Source organism: Phacochoerus africanus, chromosome 1 (genome assembly GCF_016906955.1).
Source record: "Phacochoerus africanus isolate WHEZ1 chromosome 1, ROS_Pafr_v1, whole genome shotgun sequence".
NCBI lineage: Eukaryota > Metazoa > Chordata > Mammalia > Artiodactyla > Suidae > Phacochoerus > Phacochoerus africanus.
The window spans coordinates 266,514,588-266,534,661 of record NC_062544.1 but is presented as its reverse complement, the minus strand read 5'-3'; positions in this window follow the sequence as shown (position 1 = coordinate 266,534,661).

The following is a 20,074-nucleotide window of genomic DNA, read 5'->3' as shown; positions in this document are numbered from 1 at the left end:
CAAAGATTTTCTCCCATTCTGTGAGTTGTCTTTTCATTTTTTTAATTGTTTATTTTGCTGTGCAAAAGCTTTTGCATTTAATTAGGTCCCTTTGGTTTATTTTTGTTTTTATTGACCTTATTCTAGGAGGTGGATCAAATAAGATATTACTGCGATTTATGTCAAAGAGTCTTCTGTCAATGTTTTCCTCTAGGCATTTTGCAGTATATGGTCTTATATATAGGTATTTAATCCATTTTGATATTATTTTGTGTATGGTATTAGAGACTGTTCTAATTTTATTCATTTATATGCTGTTCAGTTTTCCCAGCACCACTTATTGGAGAGATTATCTTTCCTTCACTATATGTTCTTGCCTCCTTTGTCATAGATTAGTTGCCCATAGGTGCATGGGTTTATTTCCAGGCTTTCTGTCCTGTTCCATTGATCAATATTTCTGTTTTGGTTCTAGTACCATACTGTTTTACTATCTGTAGATTTGTAGTAGAGTTTTAAGTCAGGGAGCCTGATTCTTTTCTTTTTTCTTTTTTTTTTTTTAAGGGCCTCAGGTGTAGCATATGGATTTTCCTAGGCTAGAGATCACCCTGGAGCTACAACTGCTGGCCTATGCCAGACCTGCAGCAACACGGGATCTGAGCTGCATCTGCTACATATACCACAGCTCACAGCAATGCTGGAAACTTAACTCTCTGAACAGGGTAAGGGGTTGACCCTGCATCCTCATGGATACTAGTTGGACTCATTTCCACTGAGCCACATTGGAACTCCCTACTTTTTCTTAATATTGCTTTGGCTATTCCAGCTCTTTTGTGTTTCCATACAAATTTTAAAATGTTTTGTTCTAGCTCTGTAAGAATGTCATTGGTAATTTCAAAGGGATTGCATTGAATCTGCAGAATGTCTTAGGTAGTATTTCCATTCTGACTATCTTGATTTTTACAATCCAAGAGCATGGTGTTATCTTTCCCTCTATTTGTGTCATCTTTGATTCTTTCATCAACATCTTATAGTTTTCAGAGTATAGGTCTTTTGTCTCTTTAGGTAGGTTTATTCCTAGGTATCTTATTCTCTTTGATGTGATGATAAATGGGATGGTTTTTGTAATTTCTCTTTCTGATCTTTCATTATTACTATATAGAAATGCAATCAATTTCTGTGTATTAATTTTACATCCTGCAACATTGCCAAATTCATTGATGAGCTCTAACAGCTTTCTGGTAATGTCTCTAGGATTTTCTAGGTGTAGTATTATGCATCTATAGTGATAGTTTTACTTCTTCTTTTCCAATTTGGATTCCTTTTATTTCTGTTTTTTTTTTTTCTTTCTCTGCCATGGCTAGAACTTCAAAAACTATGTTGAATAACGTTGGTTAGTAGAAGGAAAGAAATTATAAAGATCATAGTAGAAATTAATAATACAGAGATGAACAAAACGTAGAGAAGATCAATTAAACCAAGTTGGTTCTTTGAGAAGACCAACAAAATTGATAAACCTTTAGAAGAAAAAAAGGGGGAGGGTTCCATTCAATAAAATTAAAAATGAAAAAAGTTACAACTGACATCACAGAAATGCAAAACATCATAAGAGACTACTATCAACAGCAGTATGCCAATAAAATGGACAATATAGATGAAATGGACAGATTCTTACAAAGGAACTACCTACCAAGACTGAGCCAGGAGGAGATAGATAATATGAATAAACCAATCACAAGTACTTAAATTGAAAACGTGATTTAGAAAATTCTAACAAACAAAGTCCAGGAACTGATGGCTTCACAGCTGAATTCTATAAAACATTTAGAGAGGAGTTAACACCTCTTCTTCTGACACTCTTCCAAAAAATTGCCGAGGAAGAAACACTCTCAAGCTCATTCTATGAAGCTACCATTACCCTGATATCAGAACCAAAGATACCACAAAAAAAAAAGAAAATTGCAGGCCAATATCACTGATGAATATAGATGCAAAAATCCTCATGAATATGTTAGAAAACTGCATCCAAATGTATTTTAAAAATATCATACACCATGATCAAGTAGGATTTATCCCAGGGATGCAAGTATTCTTCAATATTCATGAATCTATCCATGTGACACACCACATCAACAAACTGAAAAAAATTAAAAAAAAAATCTGATCATCTCCATAGATGCAGAAAAAGCTTTTGACAAAATTCAACACCCATTCCTGATAACAACTCTCCAGAGACTGGACATAGGGGGGAACTACCTCAATATAATAAAAACTGTTTATGAAAAACCCACAGCTAACATCATTCTAAATGGTGAAAAACTGAAAGCATTTTCAGTATTTATTTGGGTCCTCTTTTTTTTTTTTTTGCTAGATGAACCTAGCTATAGGCTTATCAGTTTAGTGTATCTTTTTTTTTAAATCTTTTTAAAGAACTAGCTCTGTTTCATGATCTTTATATTGTTTTTTAGTCCTCATTTAAACATTTATTTCTACTTCCACTCTTATAATTTCTTTTCTTCTACTAAATTTGGGCTTTCTTCTTCTTTTACTAGTTTGTTTATTGGTAAGATAAGATTATTTATATAAGATTTTTCTCATTTCCTAGGTAGACTTCTATTGCCAAGAAGTTTCTCCTAGAACTGCTTTTGCTCTATGCTATAGGTTTTGGATACTTATGTTTCAATTTTCCTCAGTCTCCAGGTGTTTTTTTGATTTCCTTTTTGATTGTTTCAATGACCCATTTGTTTAGTATAAAATTGTTTGGCCTTCATGTAATTATGATACTTGGCAGTTATTACTTGTTTTTCTTATAGTTTATTTCTAGTATCATAGCATGTGGTTAGAAAGAGGCTTCCTACGATTCAATTTTCTTAAATTTAATTACACATTTTTGTGTTTTAGCCTGTGATCTGTCCTGGAGAATGTACTTTAAAAGAACAATGCATATTGTAACGCATTGGGGTAGAATGTTCTATATATTAAGTCAATCTTCTCTAATGTATTTTTATATATTTGTTTGTGTGTTTATGGTCTTTTTAGGGCCAAACTATGGCAAATGGAGGCTCTTATGCTAGGGATCAATTTGGAGTTTTAGCCACTGGCCTAAACCACAGCCACAATGCGGGATCTGAGCCAGATCTGTGACCTACACCACAACTCACTGCAATTCTAGATCCTTAACCCGCTGAGCGAAGCCAGATATTGAACCTACCTCCTCATGGATGCTAGTCCAGATTCACTTCTGCTGAGCCATGAAGGAAATTCCTGATATAATGTATTTTTAATATCATTGTACCTTTATTAATTTTCTGTCTCAATAATCTACCTATTGATATTAGTGGGGTTTAAAGTTATGTACAATTCCAATTTCTTTTTTATTTGATTTTTTAAAATCTTTTTATTGTAGTATAGTTGATTTACAATATTGTGTTAATTGATTCAAATTGATTCAATTATGTGTGTGTGCATACGCACACACACACACACACACACATATATGTAACTTTTACTTATATGTTATTTCACTTTTATGTTCTTTTCCATTAAGGTTTATCACACAATATTGAATATAGATCCATGTGCTATATTGTACGACCTTTTTTTTTCACCTGCTCTATATGTGTCATTTGTATTTGCTAACACCAAACTCCTACTCCATCCCTCTCCAGTCTCCTGCCTTGGTAATCACAAGTCTGTTCTCTATGTCTGCCAGTCTGTTTCTGTTTCATAAAGTTCATCTGTGTCATGTTTTAGAGTCCACATGTAAATGATGTCATGTGTGATTTGCCTTTCTATTCCTGAATTACTTCATTTAATATGATAATCTCTATGTCATCCATGTTGCTTCAAATGACATTATTTCATTCATTTTTATGGTTGAGTAATATTCCATTGTATACATGTATCACATCTTCTTAATCCGTTCATTTATCAATGAACATTAGGGTTGTTTCTATGTCTTGACTATTGTGAATAGACCTGCTATGAACATAGGGATGGATATATCTTTTTGAATTACAGGTTTATTTGAATATATCTTTTTGAATTAGTTTTATTTGAATGCCTGTGAGTAGGAATGCTGGATCATAAGACAGCTCTATTTTTTAGTTTTTTGAGCACCAACATACTGTTTTCCGTAGTGGCTATACCAACTTACATTCCCACCAACAGTGTTTGAGTTTTCCCTTTTTTCCACATTGTCTCCAACATTTGTTTTTTGTTATCTTCTTGATAGCCATTCTGACCAGTGCGAGGTAGTGCCTGACTGTAGTTTTGATTTACATGTTTCTAATAATTGGTGATGTTGAGCATCTTTTCATGTACCTGTTGCCCATCTCTATGCTTTCTTTGGAGAAATGTATTTAGTCATTTTGTCCATTTTTTGATTGTTGTTGTTGTCATTATTTTTGATATAAAGCGGGACAAATTCTTACAAAGGTATAACCTTCATAGACTAAACCAGGAAAAGATAGAAAATATGAATAGACCAAACACAAACAAATGTATTGTCTGTTTTTTTTTCATTGTTGAGTTAATAGGCAGTTTGTATACTGCTAGGGCAGTTTGGAAATTAGGCCCTCGTTGGCTGTATTGCTCGCATGTATTTTCTCACATCACATAGGTTGTCTTTTCATTTCGTTTATATTTTCCTTTGCTGTACAAATTTTGTAAATTTGATTAGGTATCTTTCATTTGTTTTTGCTTTTATTTTTATTGCCTTGGGATACTGACCTAAGAGAATATTTGTGCAATTTATGTCAAAGAATGTTTTGTCTGTGTTCTGTTCTAAAGGATTTTATGGTATTATGTCTTATGTTTAAGTATTTAAGCCATTTTGAGTTTATTTTTGTGTATGGTTTGAAGATGTGTTCTAACTTCATTGATTTACATGTGGCTATACAGCTTTCCCAAACATCTTGCTGAAGAAATTATTTTTTTCCCACTGTGTAATCTTGCCTCCTTTGTTGAAGATTAATTGACCATATGTGTGTGTGTTTATTTCTGGGCTCTCTCTCTGTCCCATTGATCCATATGTATGTTTTTGTGCTAATACCATGCTACTTTGGTTACTGCAACTTTATAGTATTGTCTGAATTCTGGAAGGGTGATGCCTCCTTCATTATTCTTTTTCCTCAGGATTGTTTGGCAATTCTAGGTACTTCAGTGTTCCAGGTAAATGTTATGATTACTTGTTCTAGTTCTGTGAAAAAGATTATGGGTATTTTGATAGGACTCACATTATAGCTGTAGTTTGTTTTGGGTAGAATGGCGATTTTAACAATATTATTTCTACACATTAAGCATTTTAAACACTTAGAAGTTACATTGTATTCTAGACCATAAAACAAAACTTCAAGATCACAGGGTATCTTTCCACTTCTTTGAATCCAAATTGTTAAATATGTGTATCTTGAAAGCTATAACATAACCAGCATTAAAAAAAAGATATAAATAATCCAATAATAGAGATAATAATAAATATTTAAAAATACTTAATATAAAGAAGGCAGAAAAAGAGAAAAAGTAGAGATAAAATAAAACAGAAAACCGCCAATTGGTAAATTTTAATCCATTAATATTCATATAATATTTATATGTACTACAATGTTTAATATAACATCTTGATTAAAAGATAGAAATATTATAATTGTATATGAAACCATATATATGTTAAAATTTCAAAGGTAACAAAGATATGCAAGTCAAGTTACGATCAAAGGATGTGTTGATATAAAAAAGTTGAATTCAGTACATGAAAACTGAGAAAAATGCAGATGTTTCATAAAAATTAAGACATTTTCCAGAAAAATAAAATTTTAGAATACCTACAACCTAATTAACAGAACTGGAAAAATATAAAAACTGAAAGGGTAATAATCAAATTCATACTTGCAGTTGGAAACATCAATAATCATTTCTTATTACTTGACAAAACAAGTAGATGTGATATTAGAAAAAAATATAACAGACCTTAGCAACACTATAAATCAACATGACAAAGTTGAAAATTACAGAAATTACAATCTAACCCCATGAAAGTATATATCCTTTTCAAATTCACATTAAGCATTTTAAACACTAAGTTACATTGTATTCTAGACCATAAAACAAAACTTCAAAAATTAAAAAAAATCAAATGTATTGAAATTATGTTCCGGTATCATTAGTGAATTATACCAGATTTCACATGAAAAATTATAAATTATTTTGAATTGAATAAAACCAAAATTATACATATCCAGTATTTACAAGTTGCAGCCACACCTGTGCAACAAGGGAATTTTGTTGCACTAAAATTTTAGATATAAAAGAGAGACTTCTAATCCATGATTTCAGCTGCAACTTTATAAAATTAGAAAAAGAAGAAATCTAAAGGAGGTAGAAGCAAAAACTAATAGAGTTATAGAAATTAATGAGAGTAAATATAGACAAAAGAATAAAAATTTACTGTCTCTTCCTTGTAAAAAATCAATTCAATTGTGAGCCTTCCAGTCATAAGGATAAAGAAAATGAAATAATGTACAAACAGTCAAGTCAGTAATGAAACTGGTGGTATCACTAACGATTACACCTATTTTTAAATATAACAACATAATATTATAAAGAGTATTTTACTAAATTATACTGTAAATTTGACTGCATAGATGTAAGGGAGATACTCTTTAAAAAGACATGAAGTAACAAAGCTCATTGGAAATGAAATTACCAAAATACCACTATATCCCTTATAAAAATTTGAGTTTTTAGTCAAATATATATATATATATATACACACACACAATCTTCTCAAGCTGAGATAATTTCAGTGATGAATTTTACCAAATATTTAACATGAGTATACCAAATTCTATGCAAATCTTCCAGAAAATTTATAAGAGGGGAAAATTGTCCAAATCATTGTAAGGGGCAGCTTTCCCCTGATATAGAAGAGGTAAAGACATGAGAAGAACAGAGAGCTACATACTAATATCCTACATAAAAACAGACATGAAAATTCTCAAAAGAAATAGTTGAAAATTCAATTAACAATATATAAAATGTATCATAAATTTACCGAACTGTATTTTCTTCTCTGAAAATAATTTTCTTCTTGAAAATCAAGGCTAATTCAACATTCAAAACAAAACAAGCACTGTAATTCATTTTATGAGCAGACTAATCAAAAACAAACTCAAAAAATTAAAAAGATTCAGAAAAAACTTTTGAGCAAATTCAATATCAATTCATGATGAGGTTTTTCGGTAAACTAGAATTAAAGAATATAAAGCTTATTAGGTACATCAAAGGTAACTATAAGTTAATTTCGTAGTGAATATTGAAAGAGAAAGTGCTTTTTCTGTAAGATCAGGAACAGGAGAGGAATGTCTAACCAATTCACTATCATACAAAAGTCCTGCAGTTACAAAAAAGTCAAAACAAAGCCATACAGATTCAAAAGTAAGATGTAAAAATATTTGTTTTCCTAACAGCCTAGTTGCATACATAAAAATTCTTTAAAAAGTCACAAAATGTTACTAGAACTAAAAAATGAGCTTAGCAAGCTACTAGCATCTAAGACCAATACAAAATTCAATATGATATTAATACAAAACCAAATATCATTTTTACACAGTAACAATAAACTTTTAGAAACTGAAATAAAGGTAAACACTACCATTTACAATAACACACAAAAAATAATCAGGGATAAATCTTCATAAATGTTAGTAATTTTAACCTAATGTATTTACAAATGCAAAGAAATTAAAATACCCAAAATAATTTTGTGAAAGATAAGCTAGGCTGGGGGACTTTAACAACCTAATACTCAGATCTGCGATAATACTACCTTATTTAAATAAGTTGTTCCTGGAGAAAGGGTTAGCATATGGTTTAATGGAATGGTATAGTGAATCATGAAATATACCTCATATATTTGGTCAATTTATAAAAACACCAACTCAAATATTAGTCAAAAAATGCTTACAAAGGCAAATAAATGAACTTGAGCCCCATTCTTATTCAAAGTAAATATTCAAAATAAATCAATAACCTGAATGTGAAACCTAAATCGATAAATCCTCTAAAAGAAAATGAAGGAGTAAAATTTCATCACTTTAGATTTAACAGAATTTTTTTAGATATGGTGCCAAAAGATCAATTTATAAAAAATGATGATGTGGACTTTATAAAAATTAAGAACATATAGTCTTTGAAAGAGCTATTAAGAGAATAAAGAGAAACAGTAAACTTGGAAAATTACTGTAAATTTTAAATCACATAATGTGTTCATAATATATAAAGAACACATTATATTTAAAAATAACAACTCTGATTTTAAAATGGGACAGAGATTTGAACAGGTACTGTGCCACAAAAGAGACATGGGTAGCAGATATGCAGATGAAAAGATAAGATATTTAACATCATTACTGATTAAGGAAATGCAAATTAAAAGCATAATGAGGTGCTTATAGTGGATTTATATGTAATTGCTAAAACCTAAAGACAACAGAAATGCACCTCATTGCATGGATAAATAACAAATTCATAAAAGAGGCAACGACATGGAAGAATCTTAAATGTTTTATTCTAAGTTTAGAAAAAGGCACACAAGATGATAAATATTGCACAATTCCACTTATGACGTTCTTGCAAAGGAAAAAGTTCATGTATAGAACATGATCTCTCTTATAGTCTTATATGTGAAATCTAAAGATATATAAAATCTATTTGTATGTCTATTGAATATAAATCTATATATAAATCTAAATATATATGTATATTTTTTTAATTTTATTTTTATTTATTTATTTTCTTTTAGGGCCACACCTGCAGCACATGGAGTTCCCAGGCTAGGGGTTTAATCTGAGCTGTTTCCGCCAGCCTACACCACAGCCACAGCAACGAGGGATCTGAGCTGTGTCTGCGGGCTACACCACAGCTCGCAGCAAGGCCAGGGATGAAACCTGCAACCTCATGGTTCCTAGTCGGATTTGTTTCTTCTGCACCACAGCGGGAACTCCTGTATATTTTAATTATAAGCTCATAGATACCAAGAACAGACTGGTGATTGACAGAGATAGGGAGGAGATTCATGACTTCATTAAAATTCTTTTCAAGGAAAGAAAGTAAACAATCTCATTGAAATTTGCTATTTGAAAATAATTACAATTACTGTGGCAATGGCATGATTGCCCATGAAAATCACAATGATAAAATTTTAGACTTTTTTCTCCCAATATAATATCTATAAAGTATTTATGGAGTAAATTTAGAAAAGCATTCACATTTGGTATGTGCAAATCAATCCTTACATATTTCTAGTCTTTATGCTTACTTTTAATATGTTAATTATCTATTGTGCTGTAAGTTACTCAGACATTTAGCAATTGAACACAACAAATATTTATCTCAGGGTTTGTGGGGCTGGAATCTGGGTGAGCCTTAGCATGATCCTTTGGCTCAGGGGCTCTCACAAAGCTCAGGGAGGCAATCAAGTTGCTGGTTGGGGTGCAGCCATTCCAAGACTCAGCTAGAAACAAATCCTCTTCAACACTCACTCACAGGGCTCTGGCAAATACCAGATCCTTAGTGGCTGTTGTCTTTGGAGCCACTAGTTCCTTCCCAGTTTGAGCTTCTTCATAGGGCTTCTCACAGCATAGTGAAGTTTAAAGAGATATATTTTGTAAAATCTCTTTGTATATCTATTAAATATGGCCAAGGCTGAGAAAGAGAAGTAATCACAAACATTGTATAACCTAATCTCGGAAATGACATCCCATCGCTTTTGTTGTATCCTATTCACTAAAAGCAAGTCCAACTCACAGCAGGTAATGGGCATTACAAAAGAGGTAAGAGGTCACTCAGAGCCATCGAGACACTGCTTACCACTGGAAAAACTTGTTCTCTGAAACATGAAATCCTCAAATTCTCTAAATATAAAAAACTAACAATCCAAGAAAAACCAGAAACATATAAAAACAGAAACATTTCATTGGTGCTGAAAAATTACATACCTTGCATTTGTCAGAAAGCATACTCGTTGCAAAATCAAGTCCAGGAAGGTAGCGACCTTTTCAGGTTTCTGAACGGTGTATTAATAAGACAATACCTAGGTATCCTTTTGGTTTATTGCTACCAGGCTGAGGATGAAGACAATTTTTAAGATGGCAGAGTGAAAAGAATAGAAAGAACCCAAGGTTAGAAGATATTATGGAGTATTAATTCCTCCTCCTCCTCCCCCTACCACTACTACTGCTGCTAATGCAACATTACTATTACTTCTACTGCTATTTATAATGAAAATAACAATAGCCAAAATACACTGAAAATAGCTTATCATTCTTATGGGAATTTCTGTTCCAAATGCTTTACAGAGATTATAGAAATGTGTGTATTTGAAATAAAATATAAAGTAGTTTCTATTATATTCATGTCATAGAAATGGAAACTGTCACTTGAGATTTATTTAGCACGTGCCCAGGAAAGAGATTGAGCACTCTGGCTCCAAGTCTGACCTTTTAAACATCACTCTGTGGTACTCCAGTGCAGCCTTGGGACTCACATTAATTCTGGACATCTTAAATGTAAGCTAGTCCTGATTGCTCATACACCTTTGAATACAGTTTCTATTATTTTCAGCCTCTGATATTCTAACATATAATATTCTAGAGAGATTGCTCTTAAAAGAAAACCTACATGAAGAATAAAACACGGTATATCTTAGGCAAAATTATTGATTCACCTAAGAAATATTCATGTACACCATGATTTTAGTTATTTACTATCTTAAGAATAAATTAACTTTTTGATATTTCTCTGCCTTTTATTTTCTGTAAGATAATTTCTATGAGATATGAAATTTCTCTGCCTTTTAATTTCTATGAGATAACGCTTAATAGCCTCGCTTGGTCGGCGAGACAATACCCATGCTGGGGAAATTTGTTCTCTGCCTGTTTTCCATGTCTCCTGGCAATGCCTTCCAATTATAGGACAAGAATGGCTCTGTGCTCCTCTTCTTTTGGCCTTTCTCTATCAACACCCCCAGACATATCCCTGTCTCAATTCCCAATCAAAAACAACATTGTACTTTTCCAAGGTAATTTTACAAATTTCTTCTCAGATTGAATGGAAACATTTTCTATTCCCCTTTCATCTGATCATTTACCTGCTTTTGTTATTCCTCATACTTATTCCTCTCGCTTTATAATTATCTGCTCAAGAAACTAAATCTGAGAAGATAAGTTGTTACAGCTCACAACACTAAAATCAGAAATCTAGTAATTTCATTAGGAAACTTTGCAAAATTTATTTGTATGTAATATAAAAGTTTGAGGAGTTCTCGTGATGGCTCAGTGGTTAACGAATCCGACTAGGAACCATGAGGTGGCGGGTTCAGCCCTTGCCCTTGCTCAGTGGGTTGAGGATCTGGCTTTGTCATGAGCTGTGGTGTAGGTTGCAGACACGGCTCGGATCCTGCATTGCTGTGGCTGGGGCGTAGGCCAGCAACTACAGCTCCGATTGGACCCCTAGCCTGGGAACCTCCATATGCCGCTGAAGTGGCCCAAAAAATGGCAAAAAGACCAAAAAAAAAAAAGTTTGACTGTGGCACACCCATAACTAAGCTAAACAAACAGCTGATATGTAATAATCTGAGAGTGATTTAAAATATTGAGATAACATTGGTGTTCATATTTTAACTCATTTGCATAGATAACTGTATATAGATTAATTCTTTATGACCATTACTTTCGTAATCAATAGAAATTCATAGATGACATCTACATGTCACTTTTAGAGTCTATTATTATGTTCTTGAGTTGTTTTATTACAAATAAAATAATGGTTATATCGTGTGAATTAAAGTATGTTTTTAAAATTTAACAAAACTATATAAAGATAAATATTTTTCTTTTTTTTCTTTTTATTTATATATTTTTGTTTCCTGCTGTACAGCATGGGGACCAAGTTACACATACATGTATACATACTTTTTCCTCCCATTGCTGTGTTCCGGTGTAAGTATCTAGACATAGTTCTCAATGCTACACAGCAGGATCTCATTGTAAATCCATTCCAAGAGCAATAGTTTGTATCCGTTAACCCCAAGTTCCTGATCCCTCCACTCCCTCCCTCTCCCCCCAGGCAGCCACAACTCTCTTCTCCAAGTCTATGATTTTTTCTGTGGAAAGGTTCATTTATGCTGTATATTAGATTCCAGTTATAAGTGATATCATATGGTATTTGTCTTTCTCTCTGACTTACTTCACTCAGGATGAGAGTCTCTAGTTCCATCCATGTTGCTGCAAATGGCATTATGTCATTCTTTTTTATGGGTGTGTAGTATTCCATTGTGTATATATACCACTTCTTCCTAATCCAATCCTCTGCCGATGGACATTTGGGTTGTTTCCATGTCTTGGCTATTGTGAATAGTGCTGCAATGAACATGCAGGTGAATGAGTTGTTTTTAAGGAAAGTTTTGTTCAGATATATGCCCAATAGTGGTATTGCTGGGTCATTTGGTAGTTCTATGTATAGTTTTCTAAGGTACCTCCATACTGTTCTCCATAGTGGTCATATCAGCTTACATTCCCACTATCAGTGCAGGAGGGTTCCCTTTTCTCCACAGCCCCTCCAGCACTTGTTATTTGTGGACTTATTAATGCCATTCTGACTGGTGTGAGGTGGTATCTCGTGGTAGTTTTGATTTTCATTTCTCTAATAATAAGGGATGTTGAACATTTGTTTCATGTGCTTGTTGGCCATCTGTATATCTTCCTTGGAGAATGGTCTATTCAGGTCTTTTGCCCATTTTTCCATTGGGTTGTTGGATTTTTTGTGGTTGAGTTGTATAAATTGCTTGTATATTCTGGAGATTAAGCCCTGGTCAGTTGCATCATTTGACACTGTTTTCTCCCATTCTGTAAGTTGTCTTTTTGTTTTCTTTTTGGTTTCCTTTGCTGTGCAAAAGCTTCTCTGTTTAATTAGGTCCCATTGGTTTATTTTTGCTCTTATTTCTGTTGCCTTGGGAGAAAGACCTGAGAAAATATTCATGAGGTTGATGTCAGTGTTTTGCCTATTTCTCTTCCAGGAGTTTGATTGTGTCTTGTCTTATATTTAAGTCTTTCAACGATTTTGAGTTTATTTTTGTGCCTGGTGTGAGGGTGTGTTCTAGTTTCATTGATTTACATGCAGCTGTCCAGGTTTCCCAGAAATTCTTGCTGAAAAGACTTTATTTTTCCTATTTTATGCTCTTGCCTCCTTTGTCAAAGATTAATTGACCATAGGTGTCAGGGTTTATTTCTGGGTTCTCTCTTCTCTTCCATTAGTCTCTATGTCTGTTTTGATACCAGTACCACACTGTTTTGATGACTGTGGCTTTGTAGTATTTCTTGAAGTCTGGGAGAGTGATGCCTCCTGCTTGGTTTTTGTTTCTCAGGATTGCTTTGGCGATTCTGGGTCTTTTGTGGTTCCATAGAAATGTTTGGATTGTTTGTTCTAGTTCTGCAAAAAATGTCATGGGTAATTTGATAGGGATTGCATTGAATCTTTAGATTGCTTTGGGTAGTATGGCCATTTTTACAATATTTTTCCAACCCAGGAGCATGGAATATCTTCCCATTTCTTTATATCTCCTTTAATTTCCTTGATTAACATTTTATAGTTCTCAGCATATTAAGTCCTTTACCTCCTTGGTCAGGTGTATTTCCAGGTATTTGATTTTTTGTGGTACAGTTTTAAAGGTATTGTATTTTTGTACTCCTTTTCTAATATTTCCTTGCTGGTATAGAGAAATGCAACTGACTTCTGAATGTTAATCTTATATCCTGCTACTTTGCTGAATTTATGAATCAGTTCAAATAGTTTTTGGGTTGAGTCCTTAGGGTTTTCTATGTATAGTATCATGTCATCTGCATACAGTGACAGTTTTATCTCTTCTCTTCCTATTTGGATGCCTTTTATTTCTTTTGTTTGTCTAATTGCTGTGGCTAGGACTTCCAAAACTCGAATAGTAGTGGTGAGAATGGGCATCCCTGTCTTGTTCCAGATTTGAGTGAGAAAGCTTTCAGTTTTTCTCCACTGAGTATTATATTTGTTGTGGGTTTGTCATAAATGGCTTTGATTATGTTAAGGAATGTTCCCTCTACACTCACTTAGGTGAGTGTTTTTATCATAAATGAATGTTTCTAATTTTGTTTATTTGGGTATTTTTTCCCTCTTTGTGGTAGGTCTAGCCAGAGGTTTGTCAATTTTGTTTACCTTGTCAATGAACCAGTTCTTGGTTTTATTAATTTTCTTCATTGTTTTTTGAATCTCTATTTTATTGATTTCCTCTTTGATGTTTATGATTTCCTTCCTTCTGCTGACTTTAGGTCTTTTTTGTTCTTCATTTTCTTATTCATTTAGGTGGAGGGTTAAGCTGTCAATTTAAGATCTTTCTTCTTTTTTGAGGAAGGCCTGTATTTCTACGAATTTGCCTCTGAGTACTGCTTTTGTGGCATCCCATAGATTTTGAGAGGTTGTGCCTTCATTATCATTTGTCTAGAGGTATTTTTTAATTTCCTTCTTGATTTCCTCATTGACCCATTCGTTTTTTAGTAGCATGTTGCTTAGTCTCCATGTAGTAAGTTTTTTCTCATTTCTTTTCCTGTGGTTGACTTCTAGTTTCATACCATTGTGGTCAGCGAAGATACTGGAAATAATTTCTTTGCTCCTAAATTGGTTGAGGTTAGCTTTGTGCCACAATATGTGATCAATTCTTGAGAATGTTCCACGTGCACTTGAGAAGAATGTGTATTCTGATTTTTTTGGATGTAGTGTCCTGAATGTAAATTAAGTCTAACTTTTCTATTGTTTCCTTTAAGATCTCTGTTGCCTTATTGATTTTCTGTCTAGAGGATCTGTCCATTGAGGTGAGTGGGGTGTTAAAGTCTCCTACTGTGATTGTATTCCCATCAGTTTCTCCCTTTATGTCTGTTAATATTTATTGTATGTATCTGGGTGCTTCTATGTTTTGGGCATATATGTTGATAATAGTAGTATCCTCTTCTTGAATGGATCCTTTAATCAGTAAATAGTGTCCTTCTTTGTCTTTCTTTATGGCCTTTGTTTTAAAGTCTATTTCATCTGATATGAGTATTGTAACTCCTCTTTCCTGTCATGTCCATCAGCATGAAATATTTTTTCCTACCCCCTCACTTTCAATCTATATGTATACTTTGTCCTAAGGTGAGTTTCTTGTAGACAGCATATTGAAGGTTTTTGCCTTTTTATCCACTCAGCCACTCTGTGTCTTTTGATTAGAGCATTCAGTCCATTGACATTTAAGGTGATAATTGATAGATGTTTATTTATTGCAATTTTAAACCTTGTTTTCCAGTTGATTCTATGATTCTCCATTCTTCCTTTCTTTTCTTTCTTTCTTTCTTTTTCTTTTTCTTTTTTTTTTGGTTGTATGGTCTCCAGTTATTTTCTGCTTGAGTATTTTTCTTTTCATTTTTGCGACTGTAATGTTTGGTTTTGATTTGTGGTTGTCCTGTTTTTTAATTATGTTAACCCCTTCCTATAATTGTGTGTTTTAGCCTGATAGTCCTGTAGGTTGAAACACTTCATTACCGTACTGAAATAATAAAAATAAAATTAAAAAAGAATCCATTTATTTCCTTACTTCCTTTGCCCACATTTTATGATTTTGATGACTCTTTTTTTCTTTTTAATTTTATTTTGTTTTAAACATCTTCATTATTAGATCTCTATGCTGGCTTATTTGAGTGACTGCTCTCTGATTGTGGTTTCCTCCACCCTACTTCTTGCTCTTTTTTTTTTTTTTTTTTGATTTAGAGGAGCCCTTTCGATATTTTTTTTTAGAATGGGTTTTGTTTTGCTGTACTCTTTTAGCTTTTGTTTGTTGGAAAAAAAAGTATTTCCCCTTCTATTTTAAATGATATTCTTACTGGATAGAGTATTCTAGGTTGCATATTTTTTTTCCTTTCGGCACTTTAAATATCTCTTGCCATTCCCTCCTGGCCTGCAGAGTTTCTGTATAGAAATCAGCCGATAGCCTTATGGGGGTTCCCTTATAATTGACACTTTTCTTTTCTCTTGCTGCTTTTAGGATCCTCTCTTTATCATTAACTTTTGCCATTTTTATTATAATATGTTTTGGTGTGGGTCTATTTGAGTTCAACTTGTTTGGGGCCCTCTGTGCTTCCTATACCTTGAAATCAGTATCCTTTAGATTTGGGAAGTTTCCAGCGATAATTTATTCAAATATATTTTCAATCCCCTTTTCTTTTTCTTCTCCTTCTGGAATTCCTATTATGCATAGATTGGCCCACTTTATATTATCCCATAGGTCTCTTATATTGCTTTCATGTTTTTTCATTTGGTTTTCTGTCTGTTGTCCTGTTTGGGTGATTTCCATTATTCTATCTTCCATGTCACTAATTTTTTTCCACTGCATTATTCATTCTGGTTTTTACTGCCCTTAGCTCAATTTGTATCTCTGCAAATGAATTTTCTAGTTTTTTCTTGGCTCCTCCTTATATTTTCTAGTCTCTTTCTGAGGGAGTCTGCATTACAATTCATATCTTCTCTTAATTCCTTCAGTATTTTCACTAACTCCCTCCTGAACTCAATGTCTGTCAGACTGCAGAGCTCTGTTTCATTGTTGACTGTTTTAGGTGAGTTCTTCTGTTGGTTTAACTGGGAATGGTTTCTGAGCTTCTTCATCTTGCTTGTTATTTTCTTTTTTTGTGGTGGAGGTGCACTCCCCATGGCTGGGCAGGATTTGCCCTGACACTGCTGTGGAGTGTTTCCCGAGGGTTGGCGGTGTTGATGGGTCTTTTTTGAGGCAGAGGAGCATTTCCCGAGGGTGGGTGGGGCTGGCAGGGTCACTCTGAAGCAAAGTAGTACTTCCCAAGGGCAGCCAGGACTGGTAGATCTGCACCACGATGGAGGCCCCGACACATCTAGGCCGCAGAGCTCTTCCATGGGGCAGGTGTTGCTGGGCAGCAGCTCCATGGAAGTGCATCACCTCCCAAGGGCAGGCAGGGCTAGCTGCGTTGTTGGGAGGCAAAGGAGAACTTCCCCAGGGTAGCAGGAACTAGCAGGACCACCCCACAATGGAGGCAGACTTCCTGTTACAGGGCAGAACTTGCCCTGGTATATCTGGGCTGTGGAGCTCTTCCAGGGGGCACTGCTCTGTAGGAGTGTTGCCTCTCCAGAGGGCAGGCAGGCTAGGCTGGGCAAAGCCCCGGAGGTGGTTATCTTCCCACGAGTGGTGAGGCCAGCCCTCCAGGACGGCAGGCAGCCACAGGTCAGGTGCACACGGAGGGGGGGGATGCACTGGGAAGCACTGTTCTCTGCTAGCTGGCAGGCAGGTGTGTTCACTGGGGCACAAGGAATATTCTTTGGTGCCCCCCCTCCCCTCCCCAACAATGGCATCTTGTCTCTCTGCAGGTCCAGATCTTTTCCCAGATTCCCTCTTGTGGCTTTCCACTCCCTAGCCCTTAGCATATTGCTCCCTTCATGTGTGACATACCACTTTCTAATACCTCAGGCTGTTTCCACACTGCCAACCCCCACCTGCTCCAGGGACTAACCTCCAGAGCTTAGGTCTTGGTGCCCAGCCCCCAACCAAACATCTCAGTTTTTGGTGACTGTGCCAGTAGTTCAGATGATCTGTTTGGCTCTCACTCTGCTTTTCAGATCTCAGACCTACTGCTGTGATCTTTTCAGTGTCTGGAGATCCCTCCAACTTGGTTGATCTCTCCATTGATTAGGTGACTTTCCAGGGTGTGGGTTCCCTTTCTCCTTCACAGTTCCCTTGCAGGAGTGCCAGTCCAGTCCTGATTCCCCTTCTCTCACTCTTCTCTTTTCTCTTGTTTTACCCGGTTATGTTAAGAGATTCTTCCCATTTTTGGAGGTTTAATTTCTTCTGCCAGCATTTAGTTGCTGTTCTGTGCAAGTCATTTAACATGCAGATGTATTTTTTTGTTGTCGTGTTTGTGAGAAAGGGCGAGCGCATCCCTCTACTCTTCCACAATCTTGCCTCCCCCTCAGATAAATATTTTCCTAATCCAACTGTCAGGATACTCCTCTTGCCTTAAGATTAAAAACAATAGCGTATATTTGAATACCCAAATAAATCAGAAAAATCCTTCCTTTCCTTCAGTAATATAGTTCTCACATTGTTTTTTATTAATTTTTTCCTGTGTACATTTTCCATTGACAAAGTATGTCTGTGAATGAACTAAAGCAAAATTGTGTGACTCTGGGTATTATTACTTAAACTGGTATTGATAACCAAATAGGATAAATAAGACAAAAACTAGATTTAGTTGAGGCTTAATATGTATATAAGGCTTAATATAAATATGTGTGTGTTCAGAGGAACAAGTATATTCTGCACATCACTTGCCTCTATTTTTGTTAAATAATACGTCATAGAGATTATATTTCTAATATGTCCATTATTTAATTATTTTAAGACTGCATAGTATTTCATTATTTCATTGTATAGCTATTCAACTATTTATTTTCCTCCTAGAAACTATTTAGAATAATTATGTTCCTGTTGTACTTATGCTTCTATAAACATTTATATTTATTTAAGCGAAGTATATGAGAGAATATGTATGTTAAATTTCTATCAATTGAATTTGTCTGTAAAAGGCCACGGAAAACCTAATTTTATAATATTTTTAATTCCAAAGAAGTAAAAATTGCTTATCTATGTAAATTAGTTTATCATTGAGGCTTTCAATATTCTACTGCAATGATACTGCATGCACATTGAAAAAATAACTTTAGAGAAAATTGCAAGTTAATGTTTCTTATTCTATTATTCAGTGGAAATAAAAACGAAAGGTGCAATAAGTGGATCAGTGACCTAAAGTTCAAATACAATAACTTTTGAGAGGAAACAATAATAAGTATAACACTCAGTAACCTCTTTATACTGCTGTGGCCTGCCTGGTAAAATAAAGCCTCAAGTAGCACTCAGCATAACTCCCATTATGCTCTTTCACAGTGTATTATGCAAGGACTCATGAATTTTTACATGATAGCTTGACCTAAAAACATTTCTAACAGCTTACAAATCATGTTCCAATGTGTCATTTAATATTTTTATGGAATAAAAAGGCAAATCTGATATTTCAAGGACCATGTGTATCAAGATTTTTCCTTACTTTTTTTTGGATACCTATTCTACTACTGAACATTTTGTTTTCACATTTATTTTTAGCAAAAAATGTGTAATCAGCCTTCTTTTATAAATCTTTCTCTTAAGGAAAAAAAAAAAAGTGTTATCCTGTAGCTGGAATACACATCAGACACGCACTTAAGTAAACAACATTTCTAAAACATTCGTAATTTTTACTTTCCAATTAACAATGTTTAAGTGTTCCCCACACTGTTTCTCATTAATATATGGTGTGTCCTTTTTGTTTTACTATTCTATTTGTGTCTTTTTTGTCTTATTTATGTGTTTTAATGTTTTATATTTGAAATAGTTTAAGCTAAATTATTCTGTTTGCACTGCATATTAATATAAATTTAAGAAGCACCTTTTCTCTATATTAAAAAGGATTACTGGAACTTTTATTAGATTGTGTTTAATCTATAGATCTATTTGAAAAAACTAACATCTTAGTAATATTAAATATTTCAATGCATGAACATGATGTATCTATTTGTCATCTTTAAAATTTTTGTAACTTTTATATTTATAATTTCATATTGTTACATGTATTTTTGATTTCTAAGTATTTAGTATTTGTTGACAGTACATGTAAATAAAATACAATTGTATATAATAAATAATTATCATGTAGTTCTATGCATACTGTAAAGAAAAATACATATGAATTTGTGTGTGTACACATACAAGAAAGGGGTCATGTTGTATCTGTGATTGCTATTTTGGAGCTTTAAGAGAATAATGAAAAAGTGAATTTAAAAATACAACTTAATAGAGTTCCCACTGTGGCACAGTGGGTTAATGATCTGACGATGTCCCTGTGGCATGGGTTTGATCCCTGGCCTGGTGCAGTAAATTAAGGATCTGACATTTCCACATGTGGTATAGGTTGCAGTTGTGGCTCACATG